Below are 13151 nucleotides of genomic sequence, written 5' to 3'. Positions count from 1 at the left end.
CGGCAACCCGAATTAGCAATTGTGATCTATACCAAGTATAGGTACCAAAAATACTATTGCCTTGAAAAAGGTTCAATGCATCTGCTAAAAAATAAATAAATGTATGGAATTTCATAGCATGGAATTCTTATTTATTTTAATAATAAACTAAAGATGGTCGGCTGAGTTGTGTGTAGTTTTATTTTCTATTTTGCTTTTCTATTACAATTCTTGTACTGTATTGCCATATGCAGCAATTATTATGTGGGTTATTTATTCTTTTGTCAGCTCCACAGTATTTGACCGAAGAGTTCGTATTTAATGTCGGTAATGTGTATTACGGAAAGTGTCATTACTTTTAATGTCAATCTACGCATGGCGAACTGAGTAACTGTGGAGAAGTTGGCAATGGGAGTGAATAAAAACCAGCAATCAGCCATTCCTATCTATCAAACTTACTTACCGAATTTATTTATTCCTTACCAACCTCCACCTGTTCGGTGTTCTTCTTATTTTGTCCGGTTGTAGTCGCGCTTAAACTTAGAAGGAACTATGCAAAAACAATATTTTCAAACTTGACAACCACGATACCAGATCCAGGATATACAAAATATTTCTATCACTTTTTTACATTCCACGTCATCCTCCTGATCGGGGTCACTTTTAATTGGGGTTCGTAGCACCAGTGCAACAAGCAGGTTTTTTTTCTTCTGTTGAAGTAATCTAATCAAGCCATGAGGATGTTACGTCGAATAGGAGCAATATTAAAATTTGGCAGTAAGTTGTCTATATAGCAACTTTGAATTTTTAAATGTAAAAATTTTAAAGAAGACACCTTATTGGTTTACCCAGATATTTAATAATAAGTAGAAAGAATAGTGTCAATATAAAAAAATCTCGAGATATTTATTATTTTTTGACCAAAATAAAGTTGGCACTTTGATATTCCTAAGTGATTATATTGAATCAGATACAACATTTCACTTCTGAGTGAGTTAGGAACAATAACCTTTTTACCTTTAAATAAAACAAACATCATTTATACTAACAATTTCGTCCCTATATGGACAATACTGCTGAAGATCATCGCTTAATAAATGTTTATTTTCTGGCAATTCCTTTTCACTACTTTCAAAAGATTAAGTAATGTTTTATCTTTAAGGGTTACTTCTTGAAATTTTGGTTTCAATATCTTTAGAAATTGTATTGTCCATTTCATTACTTTATTTCAAATAGAAAATTTCAATATCATAAACCTGAAGTTTAACTAACATTTGTTGTGATGTTAATGGACAATTAACTAAGAGTTTATTGTAAATTGATGTGATGGGTTTATGATCTCTTTCGACTATAATACGTTTTCCAAACATATATTGGTGAAATCTGGTACACCCAAAAACAACAGCCGCCAATTCTTTTTCTATTTGGGCATACCCTTTCTCAGTTTCAGAAAGTGCTCTTGAACTGTAAATTGTCCTGTCGGAGACCTGCTCCCAGGCCATTTTGTGATGCATCAACAGATATTACTATGGGTTTTTTTTAGGATTAAAATATTTTAGTACTGGAGTAGTGGTTAACAGTATTTTAATATTATTAAAAGCTAAAGTATGATTTGAATCCTAATAGTATTCACAGTCTTTAATAAACTGCCTTAGTAAGAAAGTTTTTTCTCAAAGGCCTGAAATGAACTTAGAAATATTATTTCGGAAAGAAAGAAACTTATAAGAACTTATAAGTTACCAAACCTAACAATTTTTCCATATCTTTTTTATATATATATATGTATATGCATTTCGACATATACACCTCCGACTCGCATAGTTTAACATTCGCACACGCCTCCAAAACGGAGGCGAATTCGAAAAATCGGAGGCCAATACGAATCGACCTTAATAATTTCTCAGGATGTCTCTCTGGCCTCCTGGAGGTCGTACCCAAAATTTATGTCGGAGGCCATTTTAGCAATACACATATACAGTTATACAATGTAGTTCACGAAAATTCCACCACGTGGCGGAGCGATCTCATACATTTATACAAACGACACATGGCCTGTGCGGCATCAACTCCGCATAAAATACCGCTAATCCGACTCGGCTGACTCGACTAAAGCGGCAACACCACGGCATTACTCACTGGAGGCTAGTTGATCGAGAGCATACACCAAATTTCGTAGTTGCATATAAGAGTGAGGGGGTAGTAGTAGAGCAAGGGGGATACTGGACCATTTTGATGAAATGGTGAAGGCGCGAGGCGTAGCGTGTTGCCCCCGTAGCCCCGTAGCCCCGCGCCCCGTGGGGGCCCCCTCGTGACGTGGGGCCCCCTGTCACTTGTCATACGTCACCCCACCTGTCACCATTTTGGTGGGCGCGTCCCGGTGCCTGCGTGTCACTTGTCAAAACAGGTTCGGTGAAGGTCACCCCCACCCCAACCCCAACCCCTAACCCCCAACCCCTAACCCCCAACCCCTAACCCCCAACCCCTAACCCCCAACCCCTAACCCCCAACCCCTAATATCTAAACCATTGAGAACTTTTTCTAAGAAATCTTTATTTGCAACACTTTTAACGTAAACGGCGTCACAACCGTACAGCGCTCGTTTAATTATATCATTTATTCGGTTATAATTAATATTACCACGCGCAAATTGAAGTCCATGGTAATTAAATGTTGCCCGACTGACTATTTTCTTATTAGCAGCAGATAAGGATGCGTACGTCATTGGCGATTCAAACAGGTAATGGTTAACTTGCGACCCATTTGAAATGGTAACTTCTTTAGCAATAAATTCTGAACCTTGCACCCCGTTTAAGGTAAAACCTTGAATATCAACAGCAAACACTTTCATTTTTTTCAGAGAGAGCTCAACTTTTTAGGTCAACAGTCGGACACCTACTGAAAAATGATCAAAAAGTGATTTTTAATTTCATACATGGTCTGACCAGGGTCACTACGTAGTAATTTTTACGCTTATTTTTCAAGTAATTAGGTATTTGGTTGCAAATATATTCAAAAACAACAAATTATGCTTTTTGTTAATGTCCTATCAGCCCATATTTGGTGCTGCACTTTTCCCACCATTGACACATAATTGTTGTTGATGTACGCTTATTTTTCATGTATCTACCCACAAAATATATTTAAAAACAACAAATATGGGGTTTGTTAATGTCCTATCGGGCCTACTATCAATACATAATTGTTGTTTTTCGCTTATTTTTCATAAATCTGACCACAAAAATATATTCAAAAGTGACAAAAATATGTTTTTGGTAATGTCCTATCTCCCCTTTCTTTGGTCACAACTGCATATAAAAGCAGCGAACGCAGTAGTAAAAATAAACAGATCTTTTCTTCCAAGTCAGTTTGCAGCAGCTAAGATACAACAAAGAACAATGTCTAAGTCACCTGCCATTAGTGATTGTGCTGAAACCCTCATCGAGTTGTGCAACATTGTTACACCACCACATATCCGGCCCGACGAAGTGATTGAAGAAGAAGAAAACCAAAATAATGATGGTGAAGATGTCGTAAGTGATACCTATAGCTGCTGTACGTACAATCCGAATATTGACGTGAGATTACGAATAAGGGAAGTGAATGATTTTTATGAGGCCCAGGTTGACAAGCGCATCCACAGCATTACTGGAGATGTGAATCAACGAGACAAGGATTGGTGGTTGTGGAATCGTGCTGTACAGCACCATGATTCAATAGTTTTTTGCAATTTCCATTATGTTCTCGAGATAAGATCTATAAATTTAATTATGAATATTTGCCCCGAATGCCATGAAGATTTTGACGATGAGTTTTACAAGAAAGTGGCTTATCACTACAAGGGTGTGTCTTTTTTGCTAGTGCATGAGCATAACTATTTTCATATGAATTGTGATGTGTGTTGTAAAACAAGCGCCTATAATTTCAATTTTTCATGTGTTTGGGGCAACAAAATACATAAACGTTTAGAAATGGTAAAATTATGGGGAGCACGAGAAGAAGAAGAAGAATAAAATGTGTTTTTTATACTTTTTGGTTCTTTATTTTTCCACACAAAAACTCTCTTACAGCAGCAGCAGCAGCAGCAACATTGTTTTTATTAGTACCCCCACTTGAAAAACAAAAAAAAAAAAACTTGTTTATTTAATTTACTTTGCGAACAATTTCACTAAGTGGTAATTGCTCCATAATACAATCCTGAATTATTACACAATAAGCTTTAGTAGCTGCGGGTATACCCACTCTTGTTTCAATTTCTATTTTAACATCAATAGCAGATGATTTTAGGCTATCATCACGCCGAGAACAGTCAATAACAAAAATACTGTGGGTTTTAAAAGCATCATAATCCAAAAGTGTTTCCCTCCTTTCCGCTGAATTAAAGAAACTCGATGCAAATTGTACATAGTTGTAGTGGGCGTCAGCATAATCATTATTGGTAAAATTTAAATTCAATCGCTCATAAGGATAATATTCACCGTTGAGAAATAGTCTGATATCAGATATATTCAAATTATCAAACTGAGTTATGTCCTTCAAAGCTTGATTAATTCTGTTTGTTTGAAATCCAACGATGATGTAACGAGGGCAATCTACATCTGTAGTTGTTTTCACACTCCAAATCTCTTTTGTAGAACCTGCATTAAGGCTAGGTAATTCATGTAGTTCCCATTTTCGGAATGGAATTAGAATGGGTTTATCGTTACGTAATGATTTTAGCAGCTCAAGTTTAGTTTGATCATTGGGTGCCACATGTTTGACTTTTAATTCAATATTATTAATAGTTAAGGTGAATGTTGTATCATCCTTGGATACGAGAACACAATTAGTGTCAGTTCGTGAACGAACGAATCTAAAAGTGTGTCTTCCACTCATAATTACTTGATAATCTTGGAAAATGCCAAAAAAGTGTTTTAAGGGTATCCTCATGTAAAAAGTACCATCCGTATTTACTGACACATTCTCTGGGTAACTCCAGCTGGCTGTTTTTAAATGATTTTTATCACTTGTATTGTAACACAGATAGCCACGAATTAGGCTGACAATTCCGGGATTTTTAACATGTTCAACTTCAACACCGTTTAGTTCATAGGTCATGGAATCAAAGAAAAATCCTGCTGCATTATTCACTAATTTCACATCACCCGTTCCCGCTATTTTTGATAGTTTTCCTTTAATAGACAAAGCTGCATCGCATAATAGAACCCAAGCATCATTGCGGTTTACAGTTATCTCAATAATATCATTGTTTTGAAAGGATTTTATGTATGGTAAAGACGTTCGAAATTCGATGTGATTAATGGAATTGTCGCTTGTAGGCAGTTAGTAGAGGTCTAAAATTTGGCTTGACAACATAGCCGATTGAAGATAAGAATAAACTGTTGACGGTAGATAACGTTCCGCTTAGGTTTTTACTCCTGCTGTGCCGCAAGGGAACTGCTGACGGTGTACCATGCACTTGATTTTTATAGGGTGTGATCACTAAGACCATTTTTTTAATTCCAATCGAATAATAATTTCTTCGCCACGAAAATTTACTAAATTAGAATTCTGATCAAGAACTTGTAGAGTAATGTTACTGATATCAGTACGATCGATCGGTAAATATATTAAATTTCGCGGCACTTCGTCAATTGCAAATCCGGGGTCGCTGTTTATCGGAAATTCGTAGATGGTGTGTGAAGGTCGATCGTTGTAGTAAGCTCCTTGTGTTATGTTACTATCAATATGAATGGTTCGTACTTTTACAATGTTTACAGGTAGATCGGATTTATGTACTTCACCAGCTTTTAACAGCCGATGCGAAAAACCCAAAAGTCCGGCTAATGAATTCTCAGGCCTAAAGTCTATGTCGAAAGTGGGGTGAAATATTTCACACTTTAAGGTATTATTATTTGGTCGCAAGAAAAACGTTGGCTCTCCTTCTTTAACTATATTGTTTGACCCCTGTTGAAAGAAGCTTTTTAAATAATTGTATATATCGGTTATTTCATAAGCTCCGGGAGGAATGTTGATAGATTTTGCGGATTCGGTATTATCTATATAATGAAATATACTGTTGCTTGTTTCGATGTTGGGTATTGTATTATACGAATGAAATCCAATTAAAGCAAGACTATATTGGAAACTTGGGTTCAAATTGATGGGTATGGGGAGGTCTATAGATAAAGTTGATTGACGTCCTTTTAAAGTGAAGATTAAGGACATACTGACTGACAGTAGTGGGATTGTGGGGTATTTTATAGACAAATGTTACTAAAAACATAAAATTTTATTCAATTACATTATTCAATTACATTATATAAAAATTCAATACAAAGATGGCCGCAATTATATGTGTTGAATTTCTGATAACGATCCTTATTGTATAATATTTTAACATTAGAACCAAAGTAACGAACTAGTTCTTGTGGTGGTTTTAATTGGCCGAAACTATCAAAATAATTTACAGTGTTGCCATGTTTTTTGTATGCCACCCAGTGAGTACCTTTATGAACTGAAGAGTCCAAGTTGACTATACCACATTCCCTGTATTTAATAGTTTTGGGAAGCGTATCTCGCATAAAGACTCCTCTAAAATGAGGTATTTGCAATTGTTTTATATAATTTAAAATTTCATAATTGCTCAAGGCATGTTTGGGAAGGGCTATTGGAAGTTTTTTTTTTTAAATATAACCCAAATCCCCGTTGCGTTTTTTTCAGATAAAGTCCCGAGCCTTTCACTCCAATTTCCTCAGTTTTCTTTTTATCTCCTGTTAGTTTATTTTTTGCATTTATAATATCTATGACATTCTTGGCGACAGTTGATGCACCCCCAGCCAGTGCTCCAAGCGCTCCTAACGCCGAGAGAATTGGTAAAAGTGGTAATATTCCCCCCAATTTTTTATCATCAAAAGGGATGCTTCGGGGAATTCGAATTTTTCTTTTACCTCCAGCTTTCTTTATAGCAACACGCGCTGCACGAAGCGCATGTAACGATGATTTCCTTAACAATTTACCATTCTTACCATTTAACAAATCATTCTTATTTTTAAGTAGTTCAGTCAACGACTTGGCAGTAGGTCTTAAAATGGTGTTGAATGATAGGGTTTTCTTTGCTTTCTTTTTCATGCCCATTCCCAATTTTCTTTTTACTTTCATAGTGTTTGTAATTAGCCACGCAGCACTTTTTTCACCAAAACTTGAATTTTTCGCCTTAACACGGTCCCAAGCTTGATTTTCTAATATTGCATCAGCTTTATGTCGGTCTTGTAACGATTTATTTTTGCTGTATGCAAGATCGTGCTCTTTGCAGGCACTATCTAAAGGATTAATTCCAGTGTCTCCTCTAGCTAAGCGTTCTTTCACACGAGTTCCGGGTCCACACCACTGATAGGAAGGTAGATGTAGTTCAAAGGGTAATTTGTTAATTAGGGAGTTGACAATACCAGCACCTGTGTGCTCTTGGATTATTAACATACTACTGAAGTTACCATCTGTAAAACAGCTATATAAATAGGTTGTTCACCTAAAACAAGAACCATTTTTCTCTATGAAAATGGAGGTAGTGCTGCAAGACATAGATCTTCCAATAGAGAATTTAGACTTTAAAACAACTGAAGATGTAAAACATAGCAAATTATTGCCAAACTGTTTTCGCGCCATAATTTGTGGGCGAAGTGGTTGTGGAAAGACAAATCTGTTTTTATCGTTATTGTTTAATGTGAATGGATTACGATTTGAAAATGTGTATGTGTATTCAAAATCTCTTTTTCAACCTAAATATGCGCTATTGGAGGAAGTGTTAAAAAATGTTAAAGGTGTGGGGTATTTTCCCTTTACAGATAATGATGAGCTAATTGACTATCAAAATGCTAAAAAGAATTCCATATTTATATTTGATGATATTGCATGTGAAAAACAGGATAAAATACGTTCATATTTTTCAATGGGTCGACATAATGACATTGATGTTGTTTACATTTGTCAAACGTATTCGAAAATACCCAAACAATTAATCAGAGATAATTGCAATATAATAGTTTTGTTTAAACAAGATGATGTGAATTTGAGACATGCTTTTGATGAACACGTGTCACCAGACATGACTTATGATGTTTTTAAAAAATTGTGTTCTGAATGCTGGAATGATAAGTTTGGAGTTTTAATTATTGCTAAAGATTTTGATTTAGATAGTGGGCGGTACCGTAAGGGTTTTGACAAGTATATAAAAGTGTTGTAACTGTTTGTATACTTTATTTCCGTTATGAAACTCCTTAGTAAAGCAGATGCAGAGCGTAAAAGAAGAATTGCCGAATTGAGTCAAAATGTTCGGAAAAAATATCAATCTCTTAAGCTAGGCCGATCTGAAGAGGACAAAACGTTGAACGAATTGTTCAACCAAACCAAACCAGTTACAAAACCACTTGCTTTAATTCTAACGCAACAACAACAACAACAACAACAACAACAACAACAACAACAACAACAACAACAACAACAACTAGTTCAACCTCATCAAGAACTAAAACCTAAGAAATTGTTTGAGGCGGAGGAGGAGGAGGAGGAGGAGGAGGAGGAGGAGGAGGTTGAGGGGGACGATGAGGATATAAATAATGAAACCAAAATAGAGCAGAATAGTGATGACACAAGTGATGACTATTATGAATCTTCTGATTCTGACTACTCTAAGATTGCACAAACGTACATCACAGAATACCTCAAGGCATCGCCAAAAATAGATATAACATTTGGACCTGCATTTAATAAAGCTGCCGATAAATGGACTTTAGGAAAGTCAGATCTCAGTTTTAAAGATAATGGTGATATAATAATAAACGGTACACGATTTAAAGGAACTAGGGGGCTTTACAATTTGTTGTTTTACAAAGATCCAAGTGATTTTGCAACCAGCGACCATGAGAATTATAAAAAAATTGTAAATCTGACTAATTTATACAGAACAGACTTTCTACCTGCTGGGAAAATAAAGGGGAGTTCATCTGCTAAATATAAGAATCTTGTTCGTAATTATCTATTACCTGCTCCCACACCTCAGAAAAAAGGTGGTGAAGTGAAAATGATTTATAATACAAATCCAGTTGACTATGTATGGTGGAATGATGTCAATGAACTAGTTGACCGATTACGACTGTTATATGCATCGAAAGGGGCCGGCAATACTTCCCATGATAATGAAATCGCATCAATAATTGAGGAACTTAAAGAAGCAAATATTATTTATTAGGTCTCAGTATGAAAATGAGTCTTGATAAGTTCGGACGTCACTCCAGAAAACAAGCTGCAACAAGTTACTCCAAATCAGTGTTACCCCATACACCTGAAGGAGATATTGATGCAGAAAATTTGAGAATTTGTAATTTAAAACCACCTATAGACGAAAATGATGCAACTACTAAGGAATATATAGATAATTTATTGTTAATTATAAAAGATACAAAAGTAGAAATGAGTAAGGAATATATAAATAATTTAATTGCAATTTATATAGATAAGAATATAATATTAAGAGGTATAAAAAATGATGTTGATAAGGCGCATGATCTACTTAGGCAACAGGAAACTATCTTAAAAGATCTTCAAAAACAGTACAAGCTCTGGTGCTATAGAAATGAAACCTGTGTAGTTCTCCCAGATATCCCCCGGTGATGTCTAAAGAAAAAATTCAGCTTATTAACGAGTTACATAAACCCATTCGAAAAAAGTTTCCTAGACGACGTACTATTATTAAGGGTTTGAATGATCTGTGGCAAGCTGACCTTGCTCAAATGGATATGCATGTTAGAGAAAATAAACAATTCAAATATTTCCTTGTTGTCATTGATTGTTTCTCAAAGTACGTTTGGACTGAACCTTTGAAGACAAAATCGGGTGAAGAAGTAACTGCCGCATTTGCTAAGATACTACAACGTGCTAAGACTGGACCGAAAAATCTTCATACGGATCATGGAAAAGAATTCTATAACCACAGGTTTCAAAATCTCATGCAAAAATGGAATATTAATCATTATAGTACCTTCAGTCACACCAAGGCCGCTATAGCGGAACGCTGTATCAGAACGCTTAAGGAAACTCTTTATAAATTTTTTAGTTTAAACGGAAGTCACAAATGGATTGGTATATTAGCAGACATTGTTAAAAACTACAATGAAACCATACACTCAACTACAAAAATGAAGCCCGTTGATGTTAATAAGAAAAATGAAAAAAAATTGTTGTCTACAGCATATAATAATATTAAAATGGTTGATTTAACAAACAAATTTAAGGTGGGCGACTTAGTACGTATTAGCAAAGCAAAACATGTTTTTGAGAAAGGATTTTTACCTAATTGGACTACTGAACTCTTTAAAATTAGTCAGATTAAACTTACAAATCCTGTAAGCTATTTATTGGAAGATCAGCAGGGTAGACCCATAAAAGGGGCTTTTTACCGTCAAGAATTACAAAAAACCCAACAACCGGAGGTGTTCTTGGTTGAAAAAATATTGCGAAAGAAGGGGCAAAAGGTGTTTGTAAAGTGGCTTGGTTTCGACAAATCTCACAATAGTTGGATAGATATTAGTAATAAATTATAATTTTCAAATGCTTAAAAATCCGATCAATTAAGTTTAAGCATCTTTGAGAATCCAACAAAATTGAAAAAAAAAATGACTGCCTCCTATGACAATAGTTGTATATTAGTAATAAATCATAATGCACATGCGTTAAACTAATAAAATAACACACACACAGCTTATCACTCTAAAATTAGTAGTGCTTCAATTTTCATTAAAGCAACATGTGTAGTGAAGTATTAGATCAGGATGTTACTGAGCTTTTAAATATGTATGAGAAAGCTACGCATAAAAACATTGCATTTAATGGGGGCAGTCAACCAGAACAACAGTGTTATCTGCTGAACACCACTTTTGCATGCCCCAGTAGCGGATTTGACATTTGTATTGGTCTTAATATGTCAATGGATTTTCAACCAACTATAAGGATTCCAGTGGCAAACGGTACATTTTGTTTTACCGAAAGTGAGTGGAAACACCTCATTATCAATCTTCAGTGGTTTCAAAACAATTACTTTAAGAATAACAATGACGTCAGCATGCAAGTTTCATCCTGCAACGGTTTAATTACGACACACCTAATGAATGATAACACTAAAGTTCTTGCGTTAACCAATCAGGACGCCACATTGTACTTAACGGAAAGTAATGTATGCGATTTGTGCATTATTGATTGGTTTTTTATAGACACTAAAATTAGTGAGTTAAAAATATTGGATTTTGCCAAATATTATTATAATTTTGTAAATGTATTTCACGACTATATAACTGTTCATCATGTTTCTGTAGATAAAATTGAAGCTCTTGTACGCGTGTTTTGTAATATTAATTCTCATGTAGAAACATATTGTATAAGGGAGTGTTTAGCTAATAACAAAAAACAGCTTATACAAGATTTGCAAAACAATAAAAAACCATGAAAACGTGATTGAAGTATTTCACTGGAACCCTAACCTATGACAAATAAACCAGTTTTAAATTAATTGTATATCACTTTCTTAATCATATTACTCCCAACTTCCTTGCAGTAATGAAGTGCTTAATTGTGTTGTTGGTTTTAGTTAGCAGTTGTTGTTGTGATGCTAATTTTAGTGTTACAGATTATTTAACTAAATATGGTTATCTTAATATTTCAAGTGCAAATGAAAACGCTCAAACAGATCTAACGGATGCCTTAATGGCATTTCAAGAGTACTACAGCTTAAATGTAAATAGAATTCTTGATGATCAAACATTAGAATTTATGAAAAAAGCTAGATGTGGTGTGAGTGACAATGCATTTTCACTTCAGGGAAAATGGGGTAAACAGAAATTAGTTTGGCATATTGCTCACCCTACCACTCCGTTACCACATGCAAAACTAGTGCAACTAGCCTCGCAAGCTTTTAGTGTGTGGAGCAATGTTACTAATTTAGAATTTATAAGAGACATTAGAGACCCGGATTTGATAATTTCATTTGTTAGCTATAACCATTCTAACCAGGTTAGATGCTTAAAGAAAAACTGCCCTTATAATTTTGATGGGGTAGGTGGTGTATTAGGCCATGCGTTTGGACCAAATGGACGCAATGGAAGTACTTGTCTCGAGATTCACTTAGATTCTTCAGAAAAATGGTATCTAGGTACAGATAAAGCACCTTCAAATGAGCACAGCTTCATAGATGTTTTAACGCATGAGATTGGTCATGCGCTCGGACTAGGACATTCAGCTGTTCCCAAAGCCATCATGTATGCATACTACAACGATAATTCACGCTTACACTCGGACGATATTTTGGCTATTCAAAGTTTATATGGATTTAAAACTACTACTACTACTACTACTACTACTACTACTACTACTATTGAGCCATCTCGCACCGTCCATAAACCTGCTCTGACTAGTACCATGCACACACCCTATACACAGCCGCTCTTACCGTACAAGCCTGAAATTAAGCCGCAACTTGACTTATGTGATGTAAATCCAAGTGATTTGTTTTTCTTAATAATGCATTACAACTTATATATCCTACAATCAGATCAAATATGGATTATGGATTTACAGTTGAAGAAAATGTCTAAAAAGAGTATTTCTATCTACTCTATATTTCCTTTTTTACCTAAAATAGAAAAAAAAATTACGGCTGCCTATCAAAGACCTAATAATGAATTAGTTTTAATTGTAAATAAGGAAATCTATGTTATAAACGATAAAAATTTTAAGCTAAGTAGAAAACTTGATTTATCAGATCTACAGATTCCCTTTGAAAACGATTTGATTGGGGCAATCAACACCTATAGCGGGAAAACCATATATTTTTTTAGCGATAATTATTACTGTATAATCAATGAATGTTCCTTCACTGTAGAAAACTATGGGTATATTTCGAAAGACTTTAACGGAATTCCTCCAGCTATAAATGGAGCTTTCCGTTATACCAATGGGTTGTTGTATTTTTTCCAAAATCAGCGCTATTTTGAATATGATGAATTTTCAAATGCTTTAAAAAAATCTGATCAATTAAGTTTAAGCATCTTTGACATTCCCTGTCCAAATTTGTCTTTGTAGGAACAACTTAAAATACTACTTACTCATATAACAAAGGTTGTAAATAAATAAAAAAACATTGTATAAAG

At 34.8% G+C, this 13151-nt stretch overlaps 1 long non-coding RNA gene across 1 annotated transcript; it reads left to right on the top strand.

Annotated features, from left to right (window-relative positions):
* The first annotated feature begins 2495 nt into the window (after positions 1-2495).
* Positions 2496-4003, top strand: LOC145736543 (uncharacterized). Its single transcript, XR_014180001.1, has 2 exons — positions 2496-2716; positions 2837-4003. It is a non-coding gene; the product is annotated as an uncharacterized LOC145736543 (long non-coding RNA).
* The last annotated feature ends 9148 nt before the right edge of the window (positions 4004-13151 follow it).

The sequence above is a fragment of the Ips typographus genome, linkage group LG12 (genome assembly GCF_016097725.1).
Source record: "Ips typographus isolate SLU linkage group LG12, UJ_Ityp_2.0, whole genome shotgun sequence".
In the NCBI taxonomy this organism is placed as follows: Eukaryota; Metazoa; Arthropoda; class Insecta; order Coleoptera; family Curculionidae; genus Ips; species Ips typographus.
The sequence above is the reverse complement of the archived record's forward strand: the minus strand, read 5'-3'. Positions and strand labels throughout refer to the sequence as shown.